At 38.8% G+C, this 20101-nt stretch overlaps 1 protein-coding gene across 2 annotated transcripts in view; it reads left to right on the forward strand.

Annotated features, from left to right (window-relative positions):
• LOC111243817 (excitatory amino acid transporter 2-like) overlaps window positions 1-20101 on the forward strand; it is a 125510-nt gene that overhangs the window by 4612 nt on the left and 100797 nt on the right. The window contains exon 2 of one of the 2 annotated variants that reach the window (XM_086979861.1): window positions 5675-5985. The exons of the other annotated variant lie outside the window; for it this stretch is intronic. The gene's annotated coding sequence lies outside the window, so the exon portion shown is untranslated. The remainder of the gene's footprint in view (window positions 1-5674; window positions 5986-20101) is intronic. 2 annotated transcript variants of the gene reach the window in all.

The raw sequence follows: 20101 nt of genomic DNA on the forward strand, positions 1-20101 counted from the left end.
AAAGAAATGTATTTTAATCTACCATAGACAAGTGATCGAACTACAGCGACGGCAGGTTTTGCCGCAAACGTCCACTTAACAATAATTCATGTTTTATTTTAGGAGTGGGGTTAGATATAAGTACCTGTATCAGAAAATTTGACATACGGTGAACCAGTTAACAACAGGTGATGCTAATGACATCATCGAAAGGCTGAAAATGTAAATTTAATCTAGTTACTAAAAACCTATCAACACCATAATGGATTCTCCGCAATAGCTTTACTCAATACGCCAGGTGAACGATATAAAATAGATTACCAACCACTGAAAATCTATAGTTACGTTGCAAAAGAATGAACTTGATGACATTCAGGGAATACAGCAGAATTACTTAGATTAATCGATGAGGCTCAGACAAATTCTCAAAACAGATACCCTTTTGGTAGATCTTAAAATACCAACACTACTATCAGATATCATCGCAGCAGCAGATACATACTCCATATTCTTGATTATATAAGAGTCATAATCCAGTGGCATAACTGCCTTTAGATTGTTTAGGCCTTTTAGTAACGCTTCCGTTTCTTTGGATGCACTGAGGATAGCTGTGTTGCCATTTGTTAAAAGCGCAAATCAGATCATCACTAACAAAATTTCGAAATATCGATCTGCTCTATGATCTTCGGGCATAACAGCAAATGGCATAACGTCTCATATCACTAAATCAATCAACAGTCCTCTGTACGGCAATTACTATGTGTAAACTGCGTAACAGTAACACGTTTGTTTGATAGAACTGCAGACACCGGTGGAGGTCAATGTGATAAGAACGCAAACGACGTAGTGCAGTCCCCAAAAGAAAATAATAATGCCTACTGTCAGTAACGTTACACTTCTTTGTGTTAAAATTTAACCTATGCATACTTTTGCCTAACTGGTGTCTGGCCCAGTCTGAACTGTTCCTATACATTAATGCAGTACATTAACATCAGCTACATTATACCTATATTAGAGTAAATATGAATAACGAGAGCAATCAGTGACAAAAGGCGGAACAAAGTGTTATTCAGCATCATATGAATGTGTCTAAGTTATAAAGTGCCATTTATGGCGTCGGTCAACTGAGTGTGGCATTACAGTTTGAATTTGCCCCAACAACCGTCAAAACTGTCAAGGACTGGATTGGTCGATGATATAGTTATAACATTGTTTTTAGTTATACCAATACAAATCTACTAATCGTAGACTTATCTGCAGAATAGATTTCGTGTCCCTCTTGCAAGAATTTCGTCTTCGCAATTGATGATATAGTAGGGAACCAATCTAAAACTTTTATAGATCACATAATTCTACTGCTTACCTGTGGTTGTGATTATCAGTACCACAGACGCTAGATGTTACCTAGAGAGGATACCAAGATAAATATTTAGTTGTTTAAATTCCGCATATGTTATTTCATAAACAATAATTTCGCTGCTCCAATTGTTCTACACTTCACACGGATGTCATAGAGCAAGCTCGCCCACATAAACTTCAACTGCTTTCCAATTTCGAAACACGTGCGTTCTCCATGGGTCGTCGTTGCTTCTAAACATATCATTTGTAATTCGTATCACTATAAATTAGAGTATGTTCTAGCTTTTACGGCGGCCGCACGTGCACGCTGTAAACAATCATTACGTGTTAGTTCTTGTTGAATTCGTTAGTAATGCCGTACTACCACGATGTCAGTCTTTTGCCGCACATTGCATAAGCCCGTGACATGCAAATATTTCGTTAAGTTGTAATTCAAAAATCACAATAATTTATACCAATGTAATAAAATAGTAACTATTTTAACAATACGGTTATTTTTATAGTTAACGCTATCTAGTAATACATGATCTGCATCGCCTTGTACACCACAAACGGCCGCCAGCGCAATGATTACAATACGAAATGTTTAAAGGTTGGAATGTTGTGTCCTTATCTTCTTGTATATCCCAGCATAACTTCTCAACCATGAAGTAGCCATTAGTCTAGTCTATGGAAAACCATAATTAGCGTCGATATCATTTATCATACTCTTAGGGCCCATCCATATTTGTTTAGAGTGGAATGTAAGTTTTTATTCCCCTTTTCAATGTATATTTATGGAAGAATCTAATCCCATATCTCAATATTTGATCAGACCTGAGCTTAATTGCTATAGATCTTCTCCCACAGTAAAATCATTAATTTTACATAACTGTCAAACAGCCTGTAAGACGCTGCCATTCTGAAAGATGCAAACATCTCCGATTCGCAGTGGTCTTTCTCCAACGGGGGGTTTAATATACTCAAAGCAAAAAACACTCCAAGCATTCGTGCTTAACGCGTGCGTAAAACGAATCAAGTATAAAAATTTTCAGTATTAGAAAAGATTGATCGTCGTTTTATTAGCAAGCGCAGTTTATTACTGGTAAAGTCATTTTGCAGAGAAAACCAAACGAATGATAAGCTGGCATAAAAAATCGAACGACCAATCACATGATCAAACCTCATATGGTCTTTTATGGTAAAAAAATCTGAAAATAGTAAAAGTTCTATTACAACCTGATAAAAACAAAATGAGAATAAATTTGAACTTCCGTAGTTCTCGTTATATCCGATAATCACACCTTGCACACAACATAAGAAATGAACTGAAATAGGTACTGTATTGGTGAATTGCAGGTGATGTGCGCACAGTGGCCCATGAACACTTCAACTCGACAAAGCTTTTTGATCCCCCCTACACTCTGTTTTAAATTATTTTAAAATTCTTCTTAGTTTAAAATTTAACTGAAATTAAAAATTATCAGTTATAATTAATTTATTGCAGCCCTTCTACACCCTGCTTTAGTGTATTCGCTACAGCAATCTGTTTCTATTATCCCAATATCTTGATTCAGTCAATTTGTATCCTTTTTTATTCTCATTTCAATACATTGTAGTTCTGCCATCAACATACATGACACAACTAGTGTAGACATTGATTTCAAAACGCTATGGTGTTTATTGAATCATAGCCTAACTAATGGGTAATAAAGTAATGACAAGCCAGAGTATAACAAGCAATATCTGTAGATTTTTCATAAATAATCACTCAATATTATAATCATGAAAATATTTAGCATTAATTAAATAATTAACTATACAGCAAGAATCTAGTTAGCAAGCCCTATCGGTCTCATTAGATGAATGAGTGAAACGACCAAATCTTTCTTAATATCTACGCAAGGATCTCGGACGTAGGACACCGCTCCAACTTTAAAACACTATATATAACACTTAACAGCATTAACCAAATTTTAAGGATTAAGGACACCAAAAAAAATACAACAGTTTTGTCCCCCCGGTGTGGCAAAACAGGCGTTATATGGGTTAAAGGACTATAACCAGACAGAATTGACGAATAAACAACTGGACATTTAAGTTTCAAAACTAAATGTTCTAAGCTTAACGTCCGGTACCGCCGTTAAGTATTTCATCTGACACTTCGCTGATTCACCTTATTAAAACTTACCAATTACTCAAAGCAGACCACTTTAATATTTAGGTTCAAAAACATCTCTTTTATGATAGCGATACACCACATCGGTGTGGTGCTACCATAGAAGCTCTCAGCCGAGATAATTAGAGTAACCACAATTTCTCACCGTAAACTAATTGGTTCGTACGGCTAGAAAACGTGAAGCTGACGAAAATTAAGAACAAACTGAATTCAATGGTTTTTCTTAGTCGGCACCCGTATATCCCGATTGACCTATAAAAGCGATACCGCTTGTCTGTAAGAAAATATGTTACTGAAAAAGCTGGGGTAACCCAAGGCCCAAACGAAACCAAACACGACAGGTAGAATTGAACACTAGCAGTGAACGTGTTTCAATGATAATTTTTAACAAAACATACAAGAACGAACATTGTCTGATTGGCTGAGCACGGGCAATGAAAGGTGCATACCAATGATTAAGCATAGCGAATGGGTATAGAAGAAGTGCACTGACATATCGACCGTGCGCTACTGCAAGTCGACACTGCAAAGGTCAGGGACCGGTGTATATCTATGTACGGAATACGTTAAAAGTGTCAAGTAAATTTTGTTCCTCTTGCCTGTATTGGTAAACAAGTAAGTTCTAGTAGACTGTCAGGTATTAACCATAGGAGCACGTACGTTGGTGATAAGAAAAATCCACCGTTTGAAGCAGTATTTTTTTTATCCTAGATACTTACTATGGAAATATTTTATCGAAATGGAAAGTCCACTAGGGGACACCCCGTAAATGATGTACAGTATCGGACGACACTTCTTATTGAAACTGAAGTGATTGATTAAGAAATTCAACTGACTCATTCGTAGATAGAAGGAAGATCATGAATCGAACGAGCAAGTCACAACATATCTAATTTATTGAGCAATGTGTATGCCCAGACAACCACTTTAATACAATGTTGTATTCAAGAACCCAAGTTATCAACAAGCGCCTCACAATTTATTTCGAAGTAAGAATTGTACCGAAATGTAGATATTGGGTGCAAGTAGTCTTTGATTTCCACAAAACAGAAGCGACGCAAAAAATAGTGAAACAATACGCTTGAAACCATGTTTTTAGACCCGCTAATGTCGATATTAGGCGAATGAGTGTGATAACATCACAAATAGGTAAATAAGAGTCTATTCTATATATATCGTAAAGAACGCTTCGGTGAGTTATATTCTCTATAAGACCCGAGGAAGCATTAATTATCTCGAGTTAGTGTCTAAAACTCGAGCTAGATGTAGAATAGCTCTTCGAATATTACCCGTACCACCCTGAATTTATTTTACAAGGGTGTCCTCTTTGTCTTTCTTCCGTGTTAGGGTCTGATTTTGGAACAACTGTGCAACCCTGGACTATCTTGTGGCTGTTTCCAATGTATCATCTTACGGTCACACGATAAGCTCCTTCTATCGATGCCGTAAGCTCCGACTTTCTTTGACCTTAAAACCAGAATATGTTTTTACTCTCTAGGATGCTAGACGGTTCATCTATTGCGTCTTATTTAAAATGCTTCACCAATTTCTTTTTGATATGCTGATGTTCTGGTGAGACGAACGTCCTCATTTCATATCTGTTAAGGAAACGGCAGATAGCAATAAAAGTCAATTTAACTGTGTAATAATATATTTGTAACAGCGGCACGTTAATACGATTTCTGTATTTCTATGTCATTGTACTTAATTATAACAGGCGTTTCTGATATGACTCTTGCTTTATATAAAAATAAAATTTCTTCCAGGAATAGCAAAGCTCATTCAGCTAATATACTCAAAATATTAAAAGCCATCCATCACTGGGAAGAAAAAGCACTGAGTTTTCTTGCTATGTATGCAGTTGAGAATAATCGCTGGCCGATCTGCCATTTTTTAACATGATTTCCTGAAAATTCAGACTATTTGCATTCTTATATCCCACTTTTTCATTAATATTAGTCTACAAGTAATATATATGTTAGTGAACTTGCTGATCGGCGTTGTTTTTAAGCCGTAATGAGTACTACTAGTGAACCAGGTTAACCTGACAAAATGCACAAAAGCGGTTTTCGAACAGATTGGGTAACTCAATGAACGGTCTATCACCATTATGCAGTTGCCTCGGTTGCGATAGTTAACACCGTTATTTTGTCTATTGGTCGGTCCGTTTGTCACTAGGTTGTCTGCGCATTCGCTCTTGTTCTGACGGTGACCCAGATTGCGTCCAGGAAAGCAGTTGAACAGTAGCGCAGACCATATAATACCCGACTGATCGGCGAAACGTTTGTGTCGTCCAGCCGTGGAAAGCGCGCGGGGCACGTCGAGTTTTTGGGGCCGTTTTGGGGCCGTTGGGACTCTGCCATTGGAGCGACAACAGGCACATTGCTACTACTAGCACGTCAGATACATCACGGTGGTACTTGCTGCTTTTGGCCACGGTGACGGCTTAACTAAAGGCGTGGCAGCAGTAAAGGGAGTTAACAGCAGCAGTAAGTTTACTCCGTCATTCCCGTACTCTGGTCCGCTTTCGTGTAGCGGATTCAGCTTTGTGTGGTACTATGAGGCAAACGAGGTTTAGACAGTTTTTCACGAGCAGCGTGCGAACCCTACTGTTACATTTATCGTTTTCTCTCACTAAAAACAGTAAATCGAAATGAACTGGCTGGGTTAGCGGGTCCTCTTAGCTTGCTTGATCCGAATTAACAGAATCATCGATCACTTGACGGATATCATTGATTGACTCTTCTCATTGTCACTTTATTCTGGGGATACTCACTATAACATTTAAGCTAGTCAGTTTGGGCAATCGAAATGCTTAATATAAAGTCCTATTTTAGTGTGAATATAGTAAATGCTGTTTGAAGAACGGAGCTAGTATACAGAACGATCGAACACAGTTGCAATGGCTCCCGTTGAGGCTCTTGGATGTGTCAAAACTCTCATATGCTTTACAGGCCTAGTAGGGGCTTACGTCGAAACAAGATTGTATCTAATATTATCTGTGGATTTGCCAATTAACTACATAGGGCCACTCCATTTCAAATTGAGCAAATCAATCTTTTTGCTTTTTAAATGTTTCATTGATAGAGAGCGTCAGCGAAAAATATTCTAGTATTTGCGTATTTCAAATGTATACTGCTTTCCTCATCATTCGCTGTCTGAGCAAAAAATCTAGATTATGAGGTAAAACAAAGTACAGAACTTGGCTAAGACCAAAAGAACTTCTACTTTCGCATTTATGCAGGTTTTTATCTGTACATATAAATTATTTATTGGACAAAATGTGCTTACAATATAAAAAGGGTAGACTAAAAAATTATTTACCAATATATTTGGAGTCAATTGATTCGATCGACAATTATATCTCTATTGCTTTGAGCTCCCTACCACCTCTCTTCCTTTTCAACAGAGACGTTTTTCAATTATATTTCCAAGAAAATGTCGATTGTGAAATATCTTTTATGTGTTAAACTCACAAAATATGGTTTTTATAAGAAGAAAATCGATATTAGCAAGACTAAACGTTTTGTCGAATCGGTTTTTTTCATTCATTCAAAGTTCGTTGGCTCTCTAGCACGATCAAAAAAGCCAAGTTGCAAATATCATTAATGCTCAAGAAAAGAGTGCAGGGAAACGATCTTTTTCGCTTGCTAGTACTAACGCAGACCTTGCCGCATTGTAGAAGCTACAAGTAGTTTAGAAGGTCATTTTCAGCTAGGCTCATTTCCCATTGACTCTCGAACATTACAGAAACCTGCGAACTTTATATTTGGCTATATTGTAAGGATAATAATCCGAAAAAGAGACGTATGTTATTGTGAAATTGGACGACAGATCTCTGGTCGTGCTAATGCTTTGGTGCAATTTCTTTAGTATGAAATAGATATGGAATAATGACGTTAATGGCCATCGTGCCCTGCCATTTTTTGTAATAGAAAGTATTAGTTTCAAAAAAGAATGTGGTCAAGTTCGTAGCTTTTTTGAGACGCACACAGGTCAAAAAATGTATTTAATACGGTTACTATACTATTTTTACCGATTAAAGCTCAAAGGTCAAGCTATTTGGGTCAACTTTGTATATTCTGCATTTTTATCTAGGGCAAGTATCCCTTTATAAGGGCAGTACGTTTTAAGTTTTGTCTGATTAATGTCATCATCTTCTCGCAGATGACGCCATCTATGTATGCATGCTCAATAAGCTGGAAGATTAATACAATTTTGTTCGGAAAGTTTAATATCTAATATTCCAATTGAAGTTTTGGATTTCTGTAAATACAGCCAAGACCTAGAATATTTTATCACAATATTTTCTCCACAACTCATGCGCTCGGGTTAATAGAAACACTTAGAAAGAAGAAACCTGAGTAAGATTGAATAAACTGCGTTGATCAGAAACTGCAAATAAGTCTTTACTATGCCAGCAACAATCGCGACTTTATACTTTCGAAAATGGAATAACGGTTTCGTTATTTAAGGGAATAAGTGGTCGTACTATACAATAGTCATGGGCATAACAGCTAATGATTTGAAACCCATGACACAAAGAAGTGCATCTGTTTTGTGCTCACATGTCAAATATAATCCTGCAAATAATTTTCTTATCGTTATTGACATTTTACACGAATTGTGTCTGCAACAATGGATAATAAGTGTTGTTACTATTTTTCTCATTGCAGTTGCTATTATCCTGCCGTTTGTAGAGACAAGCAAGCAAAATAATATTTTTATTATATACTGCAGACTAGTGTTTTACCTTGCAAGTACTACAGGGAAATACCTGACCACAAAATGCGTTAGCCAAATGGTTTCGTTTCATACATTTCGAACATGTATTTTGTCGCCTAATTAATTGTTTGCGCTTAGTCATAAATATTTTCCTTTCACATTTGCTGCTAAAATGGTTACTGCCACAGAATGGTTGGCCTACTCAGTGATTACGTTAAATGCATGCCCCTGATTTATAATCGTGTTGCTTGCCGACGTTCCTTATCTGATAAAAGTCTACCAACATTGAGTTTATGAGATAAGCTGCTCTAACCTTGAAACATAATGTTATGGCTCTCACCAAGTGTACATCTGACCCCTATCACTTTTAGCAAAAATCTCAGCAAAATATTTAGTTTAAACTTTTTACATTTCTCGCTTTGTCTCTTCCCGGCCACTCAAATCTCTCTCTTTTGACGAATAGTCTTGTGGGATAAAACATCATAACGATTATAACAGTGAGAATATTTCTTGCAAACGATCCAGATCTTAATACCTTGATTTAACGCCGAAACGAACTATTATAACATAAGCTAGTTAGCCAGTATAGATAACGGTAGGTGTACGGTCTCTGGAGATTTTGGTCCTTTTTTCGACAATTTTTCCTTAACAGTTAGCGAGTCAAACCGCTTACTTAGAGCAGACGGATGTGGTAACATTGTACCTACTAAAACCGTTTTCCCTCTCAAGCTTCATCTTCTCAGTCAGCCTCAGATTTTCTTTAATAGTATTACAGGACCCTGAAAACAGATGCCTACCAGGTTCTCTTCCTCACCAGATGCGCTACGTCTCATAACCCGCGAAAATGGATCAACAACTGCAACGTGTGGGTCCTCCGTACTAAACCAGGCTTTTCTCAGCCCTCCCAATGGTCATTTTTCTCTCAGGAATTCTGCAATCGTGCAAGCCGATCGCCCACCCACTTGTGAAGTCGCATATGAAACCCACCAATTGTTTCATGCCATCTCTTGGTTTATTTCGAGGGGCGCTACTCCTTATGTCGTGGTTGCGAGCTTTCTTTGTTACCACCTTTCTTTTTTACTGTTGCTCTGGCTTCTTCAAGAAGTTCTGTACATCAATATGGTGTCGTCTACATCCACATTAAAATAAACGCATATTCTTGACGAAACTATACGGATTCAGTAGGCTTCCAAGTCTTCACACCCCGTAATTTGAGCGAGAAAATGATCAGTGTCTACCTCCGAGAGACCTAACGACTTATAGATGTTTAATATAAAATCCTTGACATATAACACCTGAGCTGTTTTTTGGGGGAGGACCCCACTTGACTGGAAGAATTCCATTAGCTAGTATTCCATTTCGCCTTCCTCTTTTATCATACAGTCGTTTTTCTTCTTTAACCTTTAAAATCCAGGATGGGGTTCCGGTGAAGACCAGTACTGTAGCTGTGCTAACCGTGCAGTAGGCACAATGCAACCAACTGTGAGTCTTTTGGAGAGGTTTCTGTTTAACTCCATATTCACAGCCTTCTTCGTCCATACAAAAAAAGCTATTGACTCGGCGACAGACATGAGCAATTCGTAGCCGCTTACCTGTCTCCGTACATACATGTTCGGGGAATTCCGTCTATCGAACTTGCTGTTTTGTTTATGTTGCTTATAATCATCTTTATAAATAGCCTGTCACTATCTGATCCAGGTAACATATTCAGGTGCATCCCCAAATATCTTACCCCGTTTATCATGTTGACTTGCCTTAGGTTGATTGGCCTTATCTTTTCCCTCCGGTGAATAGAATTCTATCGCTCTTTTCTGGGGCCAGTTCAAGGCATTAAGTCAGCATCCACTTCGAGACAATGCTTAGAGTCTTATTAACGGATAGTTTCGTCTCTAGTACGGACCTGGCCCTGACATTGATAGCCAGATCGTTCACATAAACCAGTGTTTCTAACTCCCGGGGTTGACTCCGAAGATGGAAAACATCGTCTTATATTATATTCCACAAAAAGGGGCTAAGAATAGAACTTTGTGAGATGCCCACCTTTGTGTCTATGGAACTTTACGCTTTCGTGACCTTTCTGTCCCGTAAGTAATTAGAGAAAAACCGGGTCAGATATGCAAGCATCTTTTTTCTTACCGTGATAGATAAAATAATACTTCTTGGAAGGCTTTTGAGAGCATTTCGTCCATCCAAAAGCACTATCAAGATATTACCTGTGTTTAGCGTAAAGGTGTGGGCTAGCTCGGTTTCTTAGAATACTCGCTGGACATTAGCATATAACACTTGTGATCCATTCTGCCTGTTTGAGAGTGAGTCAGACTTTTTTTTTGTAAATTTTGAAATCGTTCTCTTATTACGTCGTTACATCGTTTAAGCTTTTGGCGATGAATTTGCTTGAACAAATGGATTTATACCTAGGATTTTTTTTTATCATCAACTCCACTTCTGCCTTCTCACAGTCTTTTGGGGATCTGCTTTCTCTAAGGACCCTTCTAGCTGTGTTCGCTGTTCTTTCTAGGAGCACTTTCAAAAGGACTTTTGCTGCTTTTGGAAGATGCCATTTATTCCTAAACTAGACTTTTACTTTTTTAATCCGCTTTGCAATACTTAAATTTTTCCCGGTTGTGATAGAAGGCATTTCACCTGTATCATCTCTTTGGAGCTAGGCTTTCTCATAGGCCTCGCGTTGAATGCCCTCATGCTGTACAATAGTTTCCACAGTATATGAGCTTTTCTTTGCCTAGGAAAAGCAATGTGCATATAATGAACGTTTTTTAGCTCATGCCTGATAATGTCCTACAGCACTTTGGGATGCTGTTCGCAATAGAGCATCTTAGTTTGGCTGTACATTATTGATATGCAGTTACCAGCTCAAGTGTCACTTGCTAACCTATTCTAGCTTTTTTGACAAATGCTCAAGGCCGTAAAGAAGCCTTTCTGTTCCTACAATGTTGGGATTCCACCAATATTTTGATTTTATTGATTTCGCTCTATTGAGGTACATGGCTAAGGTACTAATCAATATGCAAGCTTTATTCGCCGCCATTGAAAGAGCCGTGCTTTTCCTAGCTCTGAATAATGCCGCCTTTAAGTCCTTCGAATACTTTAATCTAAATCTATAAAGTTATCTAACTCATAGTCTGTAGAGTCTCCCTAACAATCGGATATATTATGCAGTGATGATATAAAATACCTTTCAGTTCATGATTTTTTTGATCATGTTCGCATTTGTCATAGGTTCACGAAAGGATCCCTTTCTACCGGATGGAAGGAAACCTCCATCGCATCGTTGATAATCGTTCATTTGTTAGTAGCAGTCCTATTCTAAAGCAGCTTTTCTTCTACCCGTTTCTTTCTGCTGAGAACTTTGCTCGGGTTAAATGCATCACCCATTGGCTTTGTGGGGCCATTCAAGAAATTAAACTTTCAAACAAGATATTAAAAAGAAGTTAAGATCACTCATTTTAAGTCAGCTTATGTAGAGCCAGTAAGCTTGGCCTAATCCGTTTTATTCATCCAAATAAAACCCTTACCTGGTCCCTATTAGAAAAATGAGACAGAGCGGTCGGTAATGATGCGTGCGCTTTTCTCCATGTCCACTACCCGTTCTATTTTCCTATACATTAGTACTAAGTTCGGTTCGCTAATAAGTCTGAGTCGTCTTTTCTTTTGTTAACTGTTTCCTTTACCATTTTGTGGGAAGATCGGCTGCGGTTGCAGTTGACCTGTATTATCTTAAATGGTCACTGCGTACAGAGAAAGCTCTATTCGCTAAGGCGCCCTGAGCACCGATGGGAGAGCCTCTAGTCGACATCTTTTACTATCAGTCATTACCCTTTTTGCATCTTTGGCGTGTTGTTTCCTTTTGAAAACATTATCTTTTAATTAAACATTGGTCCTGTCCAGTTTTTCTGGCATAGCTTTTTCGAGGTCCCTACAACCCTCTCGTACTTCGGGGATCGCAGAGGAACGGCTGCATACTTTTCTGAATTACATTGGTAGGCTACGATCTTTCTCCATGTGGCCAACTTGCCCTTGCATTTATAATATCATTTTTCTTCTAGCTTGTCATGCTCGCACTCTCGCGGGATATGCCTGAACCTTTGGCAACTGAAATACGTACGAAGTGATATCCATTGTTCCAGTCGGCGGCAAGAATCGCTGATCTAAAGTTTTCTATGTTCCAGGAACTTTTTAGCAGCAATGCGTGGCATAGTGCCAAAATAGTACTATAAGCCGTCCATTTGCCAATTTTCAATATAAATTCTTGTGCGCTCAGGCAATTTCAACGCTGATAATAGTTCTTTATTAGTATGTCTAGCTTTTGTAAAAGGATTCACGTCGTGGATAACTTGTAGGTGTGGGACGCGTCACACACACCAATTTCCGCATTAATTCTTTTCCGAATAATTTCGGCAAAAGTTGCCACTTTCCAGAAGTTATCTCAGCTACTCTGAAGGTGATGTCACCGTTTTTGGTTTTGGCGATTGAATCATCGTCATCAGCATTAGCTTGTTGTAAGTTGATTTACTAGGTCGTTGAGGGTGGCATCGAGCGTCGGACGCTCCTCAACCTTAATTCTGACCGTACGCTGCAGTTTGCCTTTTCTATTTTGCGCAGCCGAATTCACTGGTAGGCAATAGGAATCTCAGCTTTTTTTGGCCTAGATCTTGATATAGCAGTTGCTCAGCCGACACAATACCTCGATTCAACGGCTTAGCGACAAGCTCTCGAACCCTTCTGAGATATGAGGGGCCAGAGGTCTCATTTCCTTCGCAGTACCGCTACTCTCAATGACTTTTTCTAGGACGCCCAGAGACCTCGCGGGTGACTCTCCCGCGGCCACCATGCTTACCGTCAGAGACCTGATGTTAAACGGTAGAGTAATCGCCGAGCTCATTGATTAGATCAACAGCATCGCTGTTGCAAAGAATGACTGTTCTCCCAGCGAGCAGTTTTGTTACACCTACTGCTGAGACATATTGTGCTGTGAGCTGTTCTAAAAAAAGCCTGATCTTTTTCTTATCCGTGCACGATTAATATGATACTTGTGTCACATGTTGCCAGGATACCTTTCCTCCCTAACCTTGTGCATTTGAAAGAACATTCGGGACTCTGGCAATTACCGCTGCTGCTTTCTTGAGAGTTTAGTTTGGCCGGGGTCATTTTCTGTTGCCTGTTCTTCCTTTTCGGTTCTAAACTCCGCAAGGCGTTATCTGTCCAGTTGATGTTACATTTGGTACATATAATGGGTTCCTGCGCGTCGAGAGACTGGGCCGACTTTTCTGACTTTTCTTCAACTTGGTATCCTCCTACAAAAGCGATTCCTCGCAGCTACGAAAATGTTCTAACTGTGCAATTTGTGCTGAGAATAGCACCTGCAGTTCGTCGTTTCTTCCTTGCAGGTTCCTGCTTTTTTCTTTGCATCTTCTTCCGCTAGTCAGTGAGTTATTTTCTCTAGTCTCGTTATCTTGACTTTATTGGTACTTGTGTGATTTCCTTAGATCTTTTAGGGTTTCAATTACCACGTTCAGTTCTCGAAACAGTCTTCGTAGCTTAATGGCGGGTCACCAGCCGATTTTTGTCTTCTTCTTTCTTGTTCTTTTTTTTTTTGTTCTCTTCTCATGTTGTGCAACAGATGCGACGGTAGCCTAGGGTTGTTGCTTGTTATCTCAAGAGACGCCGTTGCCAGTGTCTTGGTTTCCGTTTTCATTGTGGGCACATAGCTATTACCTAGAGCCGACCACATAGCTATATTCTTTTATCCTATCTTCCAGGATGTGTACGTCTTCGTCTTCCGCCTCCTGTTCTTTATATAGGTCTATCACCGTGCTGGATGAAGACAAAAAAGTGGGAAGGTTCCACCAGTTTCTTGAATCCTCTTTTTCGAGATTTTCATCCGTTCCTGAGTTTCTGAATTTCATCCCGATTAATCTTTTTCTCAGGCGCAGGAATTCTCGGAACAGGATGTGCTCTTGCAAAGAAATATATCTCTAGGGTGGTTGTTGCACCAACTCGTTTGGCTCTATTAGCAGCCACTCTACCTGAATTAATATCTTGGTAATGGTTATAGTATTCAGAAACTTTTGCTTTCTACTGTACCGAAAACTCGAAAAAAACAACTATGAATGGCTGTAGTCTGTGGAACCGATTTCCGTCACTTTCGTTGCCATGGTCGAGCTTGTCGGACGCATTTTCTAGGCTCCGCAAGTAGTCATCGAAAGTGTCGCCCTCGAAACTTATTTGACAATAATCTGTCTTTGGCGACCTTAGCGAATTCAAACCTTCACTTGGAAAATCCTAATCTAATGTTGAACTGCTCCGGTTTAACGTTGATATGTGCAATCTCCCAAGGCGTGGCTTCAACTAGGCTTATCCAAATGCAGATGAACTTTTCGATGGTCAAGTGAATGCCTCGACGCCTTCCTAGGTTTTGATTTCTGCTATCGGCTGATCTCTAACCAACCGGCCCTTCTTCTTGCTACTACAATTAATTCTCGTCGATCCCTAAAATAAATGTGATGCACTGTAAGCAATTTATTCACGTTTTCCGTCAGAATTCCTAAACTGTTCTCCAATTTTCGAAAATTAGCAAATACCGACGGTTCACAATTGTCTCTATAAAATGAGCTGGGGCTGTATAAAGCACTATGTTTCAAGCCGGTATGAAATCGAATGCCGTTGATGTTAATTTCACTTCGAATTGAATAATTGAATGAACAAGTTGTGTCAGAGTACAACTTAGCTGAATAGGAATGTATATATATCAAACTAAACTATCATAATTAACCTCTAATAACCTCCAGCATGGATGGTTTGAGGCTGCGTCACCTAAAAAGCTATCCCACATCGAAAATAAAATGAGTTTTTGCCGGTCTTAAGAAAATATACGATAAAACCAATATCGTCGTAAGAGGCCAAAAAGTAGAAAAATTTCACCACACCATTCGACGAAAGACATTAGTCCTGAAAGATAGCATACTTCTGTTCGATACGTTGCGTATTCGATATCCGTAAGCAATCATTTATAAAATGTTAAGAAAAAGGTGTCAGATGCCTCGGCCCATGGCAACTGGGCTCTAGATCGGGTGGTAATCAAGAAGCACCCTTCGCATGCACATCATTCGTTTAAAAGAAGAAATTGTTACCTTTAGGGAGGATTGTTACTGGATTTTTTCTTGATAAAATGGAGTGTTGTACATATGAGGCAATGCATAACTGCATATTTATATAATTATATGCACTAGTGAAACTTGACAGGTTGTTTTTCAAAAGCGTTTCTATGACACCGCGTTGCTTTCGAAACGCTCATATTTATAGTTGTTGTTGTATTAGGAAACGAGGATTAACTAGTGTGGCTACACGGAGAGCTTATTTTTTATGAAATGGGTAAAAATTTACGACAAAATGATTACATTGTACACTGTAAATTCGAAACTGTGAGTTAACTTGTGCTTAATACATTCAATAAGCCGACAACATATAGTTACCTAATTCAGTCAAGAAAGATGTCTTCCTATAAGGACCGAGCGAAGGTGCCATCTATAGCAATAAAAGGGGTAAAAAAACGGCTAGCCGATAGCAATTTATCGCTCGAAAGAGGGAATCGCACGAATTGGAAAAATACAGGAAGCCAAAAAGGGTAGCCGTGACTGAACAAAACGTTTACGAGGTAATTCGCGACAAAAGCCGATAGCTTAGGAAATCATGATAGTGTTAATAACAGAAGTAACAACACACACCTGCCTAACTCAATAAATCCCGGCCTAATCAATCTCATTAGGAGACCACGAAAGCGGTGTTTCTCAGGGGTCTCAACTAGTACACCACATACAGGTTTTGTGTTGCTCAGGGTCAACTTTGACCACAATAAGATTCAAACCAGTGTATTTTGAATATTTAAATGAAAGCCTTGGATTACTTAAAAATACTTGAACGTAATAGCAAGTCAAAAATCTGGTTTTACACAAGATTTAAATTTACGATTTATCTTAACTATAGATTGTTAAAGTTAGAGAGGTTTTATTTTTTTTAGGTCATTATTAAAACAAGTTTTGGCGGTATTCCTGTGAAACCACAGTTCTAGAAGCTGGCAATCATAAAAGTCCTTGACTGTGATATTTTGTCATAGAGCAGCCCACTCAATATAACTCTTCACGTTAATAAAAGCCGAGAAAGTACATTGCCGGGGTATTTTGGTGGCGCCAGTGCATGAGTGCAGCCGGTCGGTCAGGGGTGGAATGCCTCCTATGAGAGAAAAGACGCTACTATATGCCAATGAATGTAGAGGTTTTACAAATAGAGGTTGCGTGATTGTGGGGAGCGCGCATTTCACGATTTCCGTTGTAGTGTTGAGCGTTTTTCAAGCAAAGGAGGATCTGCGACATCTATTTGACACCGGCAGACCGTAAAATTTACACGCAGCGTTCGTAATGGTGAACACGTGGCAGCAAAACCCAAAAAGCCTGTAAGCTGCGCGCCACGAATATAAGCGAGTAAAAACGCGTTACACGTTTGACTAGATTACAATCACTTATTGCTTCTCCGTGCGCCTCGCGCAACCCTTCGTCATTAGACTTTGATTCCGGATACTTATTGACTTTTACCCGAATTAACTTATTTATGATTTATTTATTACAATAATAATTGAGATGTTCTAGATTGTCGTACAGTTGAATCATTCGGCTGGTAGGTAATCTTAAGGCACGAACCTGAGCCACGCTCACGTGACAGGTCAACCCACATGTGTGCGCGAATATATAGACAGAGGTTTTATTACATCGGGAATTTAATAAGATCTATCAAATAGGAAATTTTCGAAAAATATTTGACAAAACGTAAAGTTTGATTGATCTATATCACAAACGATATAAAATATTGTGGATCGACGGGAAATATGTCATATCATATTAAGGAACGACATGATCATCTTCGGGCTTTTTAAAACGAGAAACAATCTACCTTGTAGATTATACATCCTCCCCAAATAATCTGTATGCCTTTTAACAGGGTAGCTTCGTTTTAAGAGTAAAAAGTGAATTAATAGTATCACTTTTATAGGAATTTCTAAAAACTTCTCAAAATATTTGTGGCTTTATTTCCCATTGCGAGGACATTGACCCTGAGAGGTCTTACCGCGCAGAAATTCGGCGATGGGTTCAGTTATGCACACCTTGGGTGCTTTACGTAACCTGCGCTTTTTCAACGTCCTTTTCAGAGAACCTCTGAAGCCAAAGGGACCAACCAAAGAGCCGGTGGATTTGATGGCCAACCCTCCACCAACAGCATTATTCCTATGTTTCTCGAGGATGTATTTGGTATGAGATACGGTACAACGGGCTTTTTGAATTGAGAGCTACCCTGTTTTGTCTTCATATTTTCTCTAAACCTCCTTTTTTTCGCACTTATACGTCTACTAGGATACGATAATTGCGTTTGCTTGGATAATATGCCAAATATAATGGCGCAAGCCATTGTTGTTATCAATAGGTTTAAATAGGTGGGATTTCAATAAGTGATAAATTTACTGCTAATGCTAGAAATTATTGTCGGAGCTAAATAAACCTTTTCTACTGTTTCGCAACCGTTTGGGGCACCCTAGCGCCATATACCAAACACAACCTGCAAGAAAGGCTGGAGTCGTTGCCGCTTGAGCATAAGGGCGCAGAGGGCGAATATTTGTTTAGCCGTTTACTACCACAAGGGTAGGTGCAATGGAAAAATAATCTGCAGGGACCCTTATTTAGCAATAGTGAATGATAGTAAAAAAAAGTCAGGTTTTTTGCCTTCTAAGATTTTTCATAGGGGTACAAAGCAGCAGTAGTAACATCGGTGCTTGAGACCCTGTCTTTGAAAGACACTTACCTGTTCTGTAGTACCAAAAGCGTACAACATTATACAGCTATAAGTGAACAATTCGCAATCATTGGGGTGAAATAAAATGTCAAACATTATTTATATATTCGGCTGTGAAACAATAAAAAAAGGTTTACTTAGCTCGGGCAATCATTTTTAAAAAGCTTTAGCGATAACTTTATCATTTATTGAGATCCTACCTATTTAAACCGATTGACAACAGAAATGGTTTTTTCAGTCATATTTAGCATATTATCTAAATAAAGACAATCATCGTACCCTAGTAGATGTAGAATTATGAAAAAAATATATCTAGAGATAAAAGTAAATAAAACATGACAGCTCTCGGTTCAAAGATCCCGTTGTATCTTTTTTTCCCACTTAGACCGCCATCTGAAGTCCACCAATCATTCCATGATATTGAAGAAAAAGATAAAGCAACTTTACGTTAGCATTTTTGTGGAGCGGTATCTGACTACGAGAAGCAACAGGCACGCAAGAACAATTTATGTACAACATATTAGAAGGCAACAATGATTCTTTATTAAGAGATAAAAGGCTTGGTCACCAAGCATTGTGGTTAACACGGTAGACGGCAATCACCAGTCTATCAAAAATAACATATGTTGCGAGGGGTGTTTTAGAAAAGCCATTTGAGGTCAAGTAATAGCCAACTCTAGGTGAACATTGCATCGGAGGAAGGTCGTTAGCAAAGACGCTCCTAAGATTAAGAGAATCGGTAAAAATGAAAATGCGATAATTTTCCTTAAAGACAATAAACAAGAACCTTTGAAAAAGAATTCTTCATTGAGATCACACTAGGAGGGCCAGAAGGCATTTCAAGCCATTGTGCAAGAAATGTTCAGAGCTCAGAAAACCTTCGTGGAAGGCGTATGGGTTCGTGCAAAGAACGGAACACCAGGAGCATCATCAACCTTACAATCTGCGTGTACTCCAGCACGCGAACATACCAAACAGCGAAAATGGTATTAGATTTTAATTTGATAAGACACAAGAAAGAAGGAATGCAGATGATTGTTATCAGTAATAATAAGAGTAATAAGCTTTTCGATAATATTAATTTTGGTAGCACTAAACGTTAAAGTCAAAATTCTCAAAGACAGTAATTTGGTGCGAATGATTTAAACCATTATTTCGCTACTAGTGGATGGCAAGCTAGCGTTGCATGTGCTGCAACGAGAAACCTAGCGCAATGGCATCTGATAAAACAATAACTATTGGCGCAATAGAACGGTCGAGAATGGTAAAGCCTGTTATGTTTCTAGCCTAATTACTTTGCAAGAGACTATAAGATCAAGATAATTGCAAGAGCGCAATCGCAAGATATGTACCACAAGACATGGTAAACTACCATGTGAGAAGTCGGTAGCTAATTTTAACGTTAACCATTCAGATAATCCCGCTTTATTTTTGCGTGTACATTCTGCTTCAGACGGTTTCAAGCAAGAGCAGTCCATTTGAGGCTCACTCACTATCTAACTACTCGCGGGTCTATTGTTCGGCGCATTCTAAAAAATATTGGTCCATAAGCACTAATTTAGAGAGTTTTCGGTAAGATCTCTTACTTGGCTCCCATATTTGTTTTAACCCTAACGGGTACTAAGGCTATGCAGGGCAGCAACGTCTGACAACAGCCCGATACCAAAAAATGACGGAAGTCACGTTTTAATTTGTGTGTGGGCAGCGTAACCTTTGCTAGAGCTTCAAGACTTCAAGAAATTAAGACATCCTCGTCATGATTGCTTTTTTCAAGCATTGAACCATCAGTCTGCTCCTGGCTTTTTTGAGAATGACCATAGAAAAACATTTGCGGCGTTTAAGATCAGACCAGGAAAACAAGTCTAACAGAGAAGAGGCCCTGTCAGGCAGCGGATCTGCTCAGCATTAGCAAAAATTATTACCAGATAATAATAATCAGGGAAATAAGGAATGAGAAAAGCATAAAAAATTAGGAAAGATTAGATATTATTAAAATGGTCAGCTGATTATATGGTTACTATGCCA

Source organism: Varroa destructor, unplaced genomic scaffold (assembly GCF_002443255.2).
Source record: "Varroa destructor unplaced genomic scaffold, Vdes_3.0 BEIS01000002.1, whole genome shotgun sequence".
In the NCBI taxonomy this organism is placed as follows: domain Eukaryota; kingdom Metazoa; phylum Arthropoda; class Arachnida; order Mesostigmata; family Varroidae; genus Varroa; species Varroa destructor.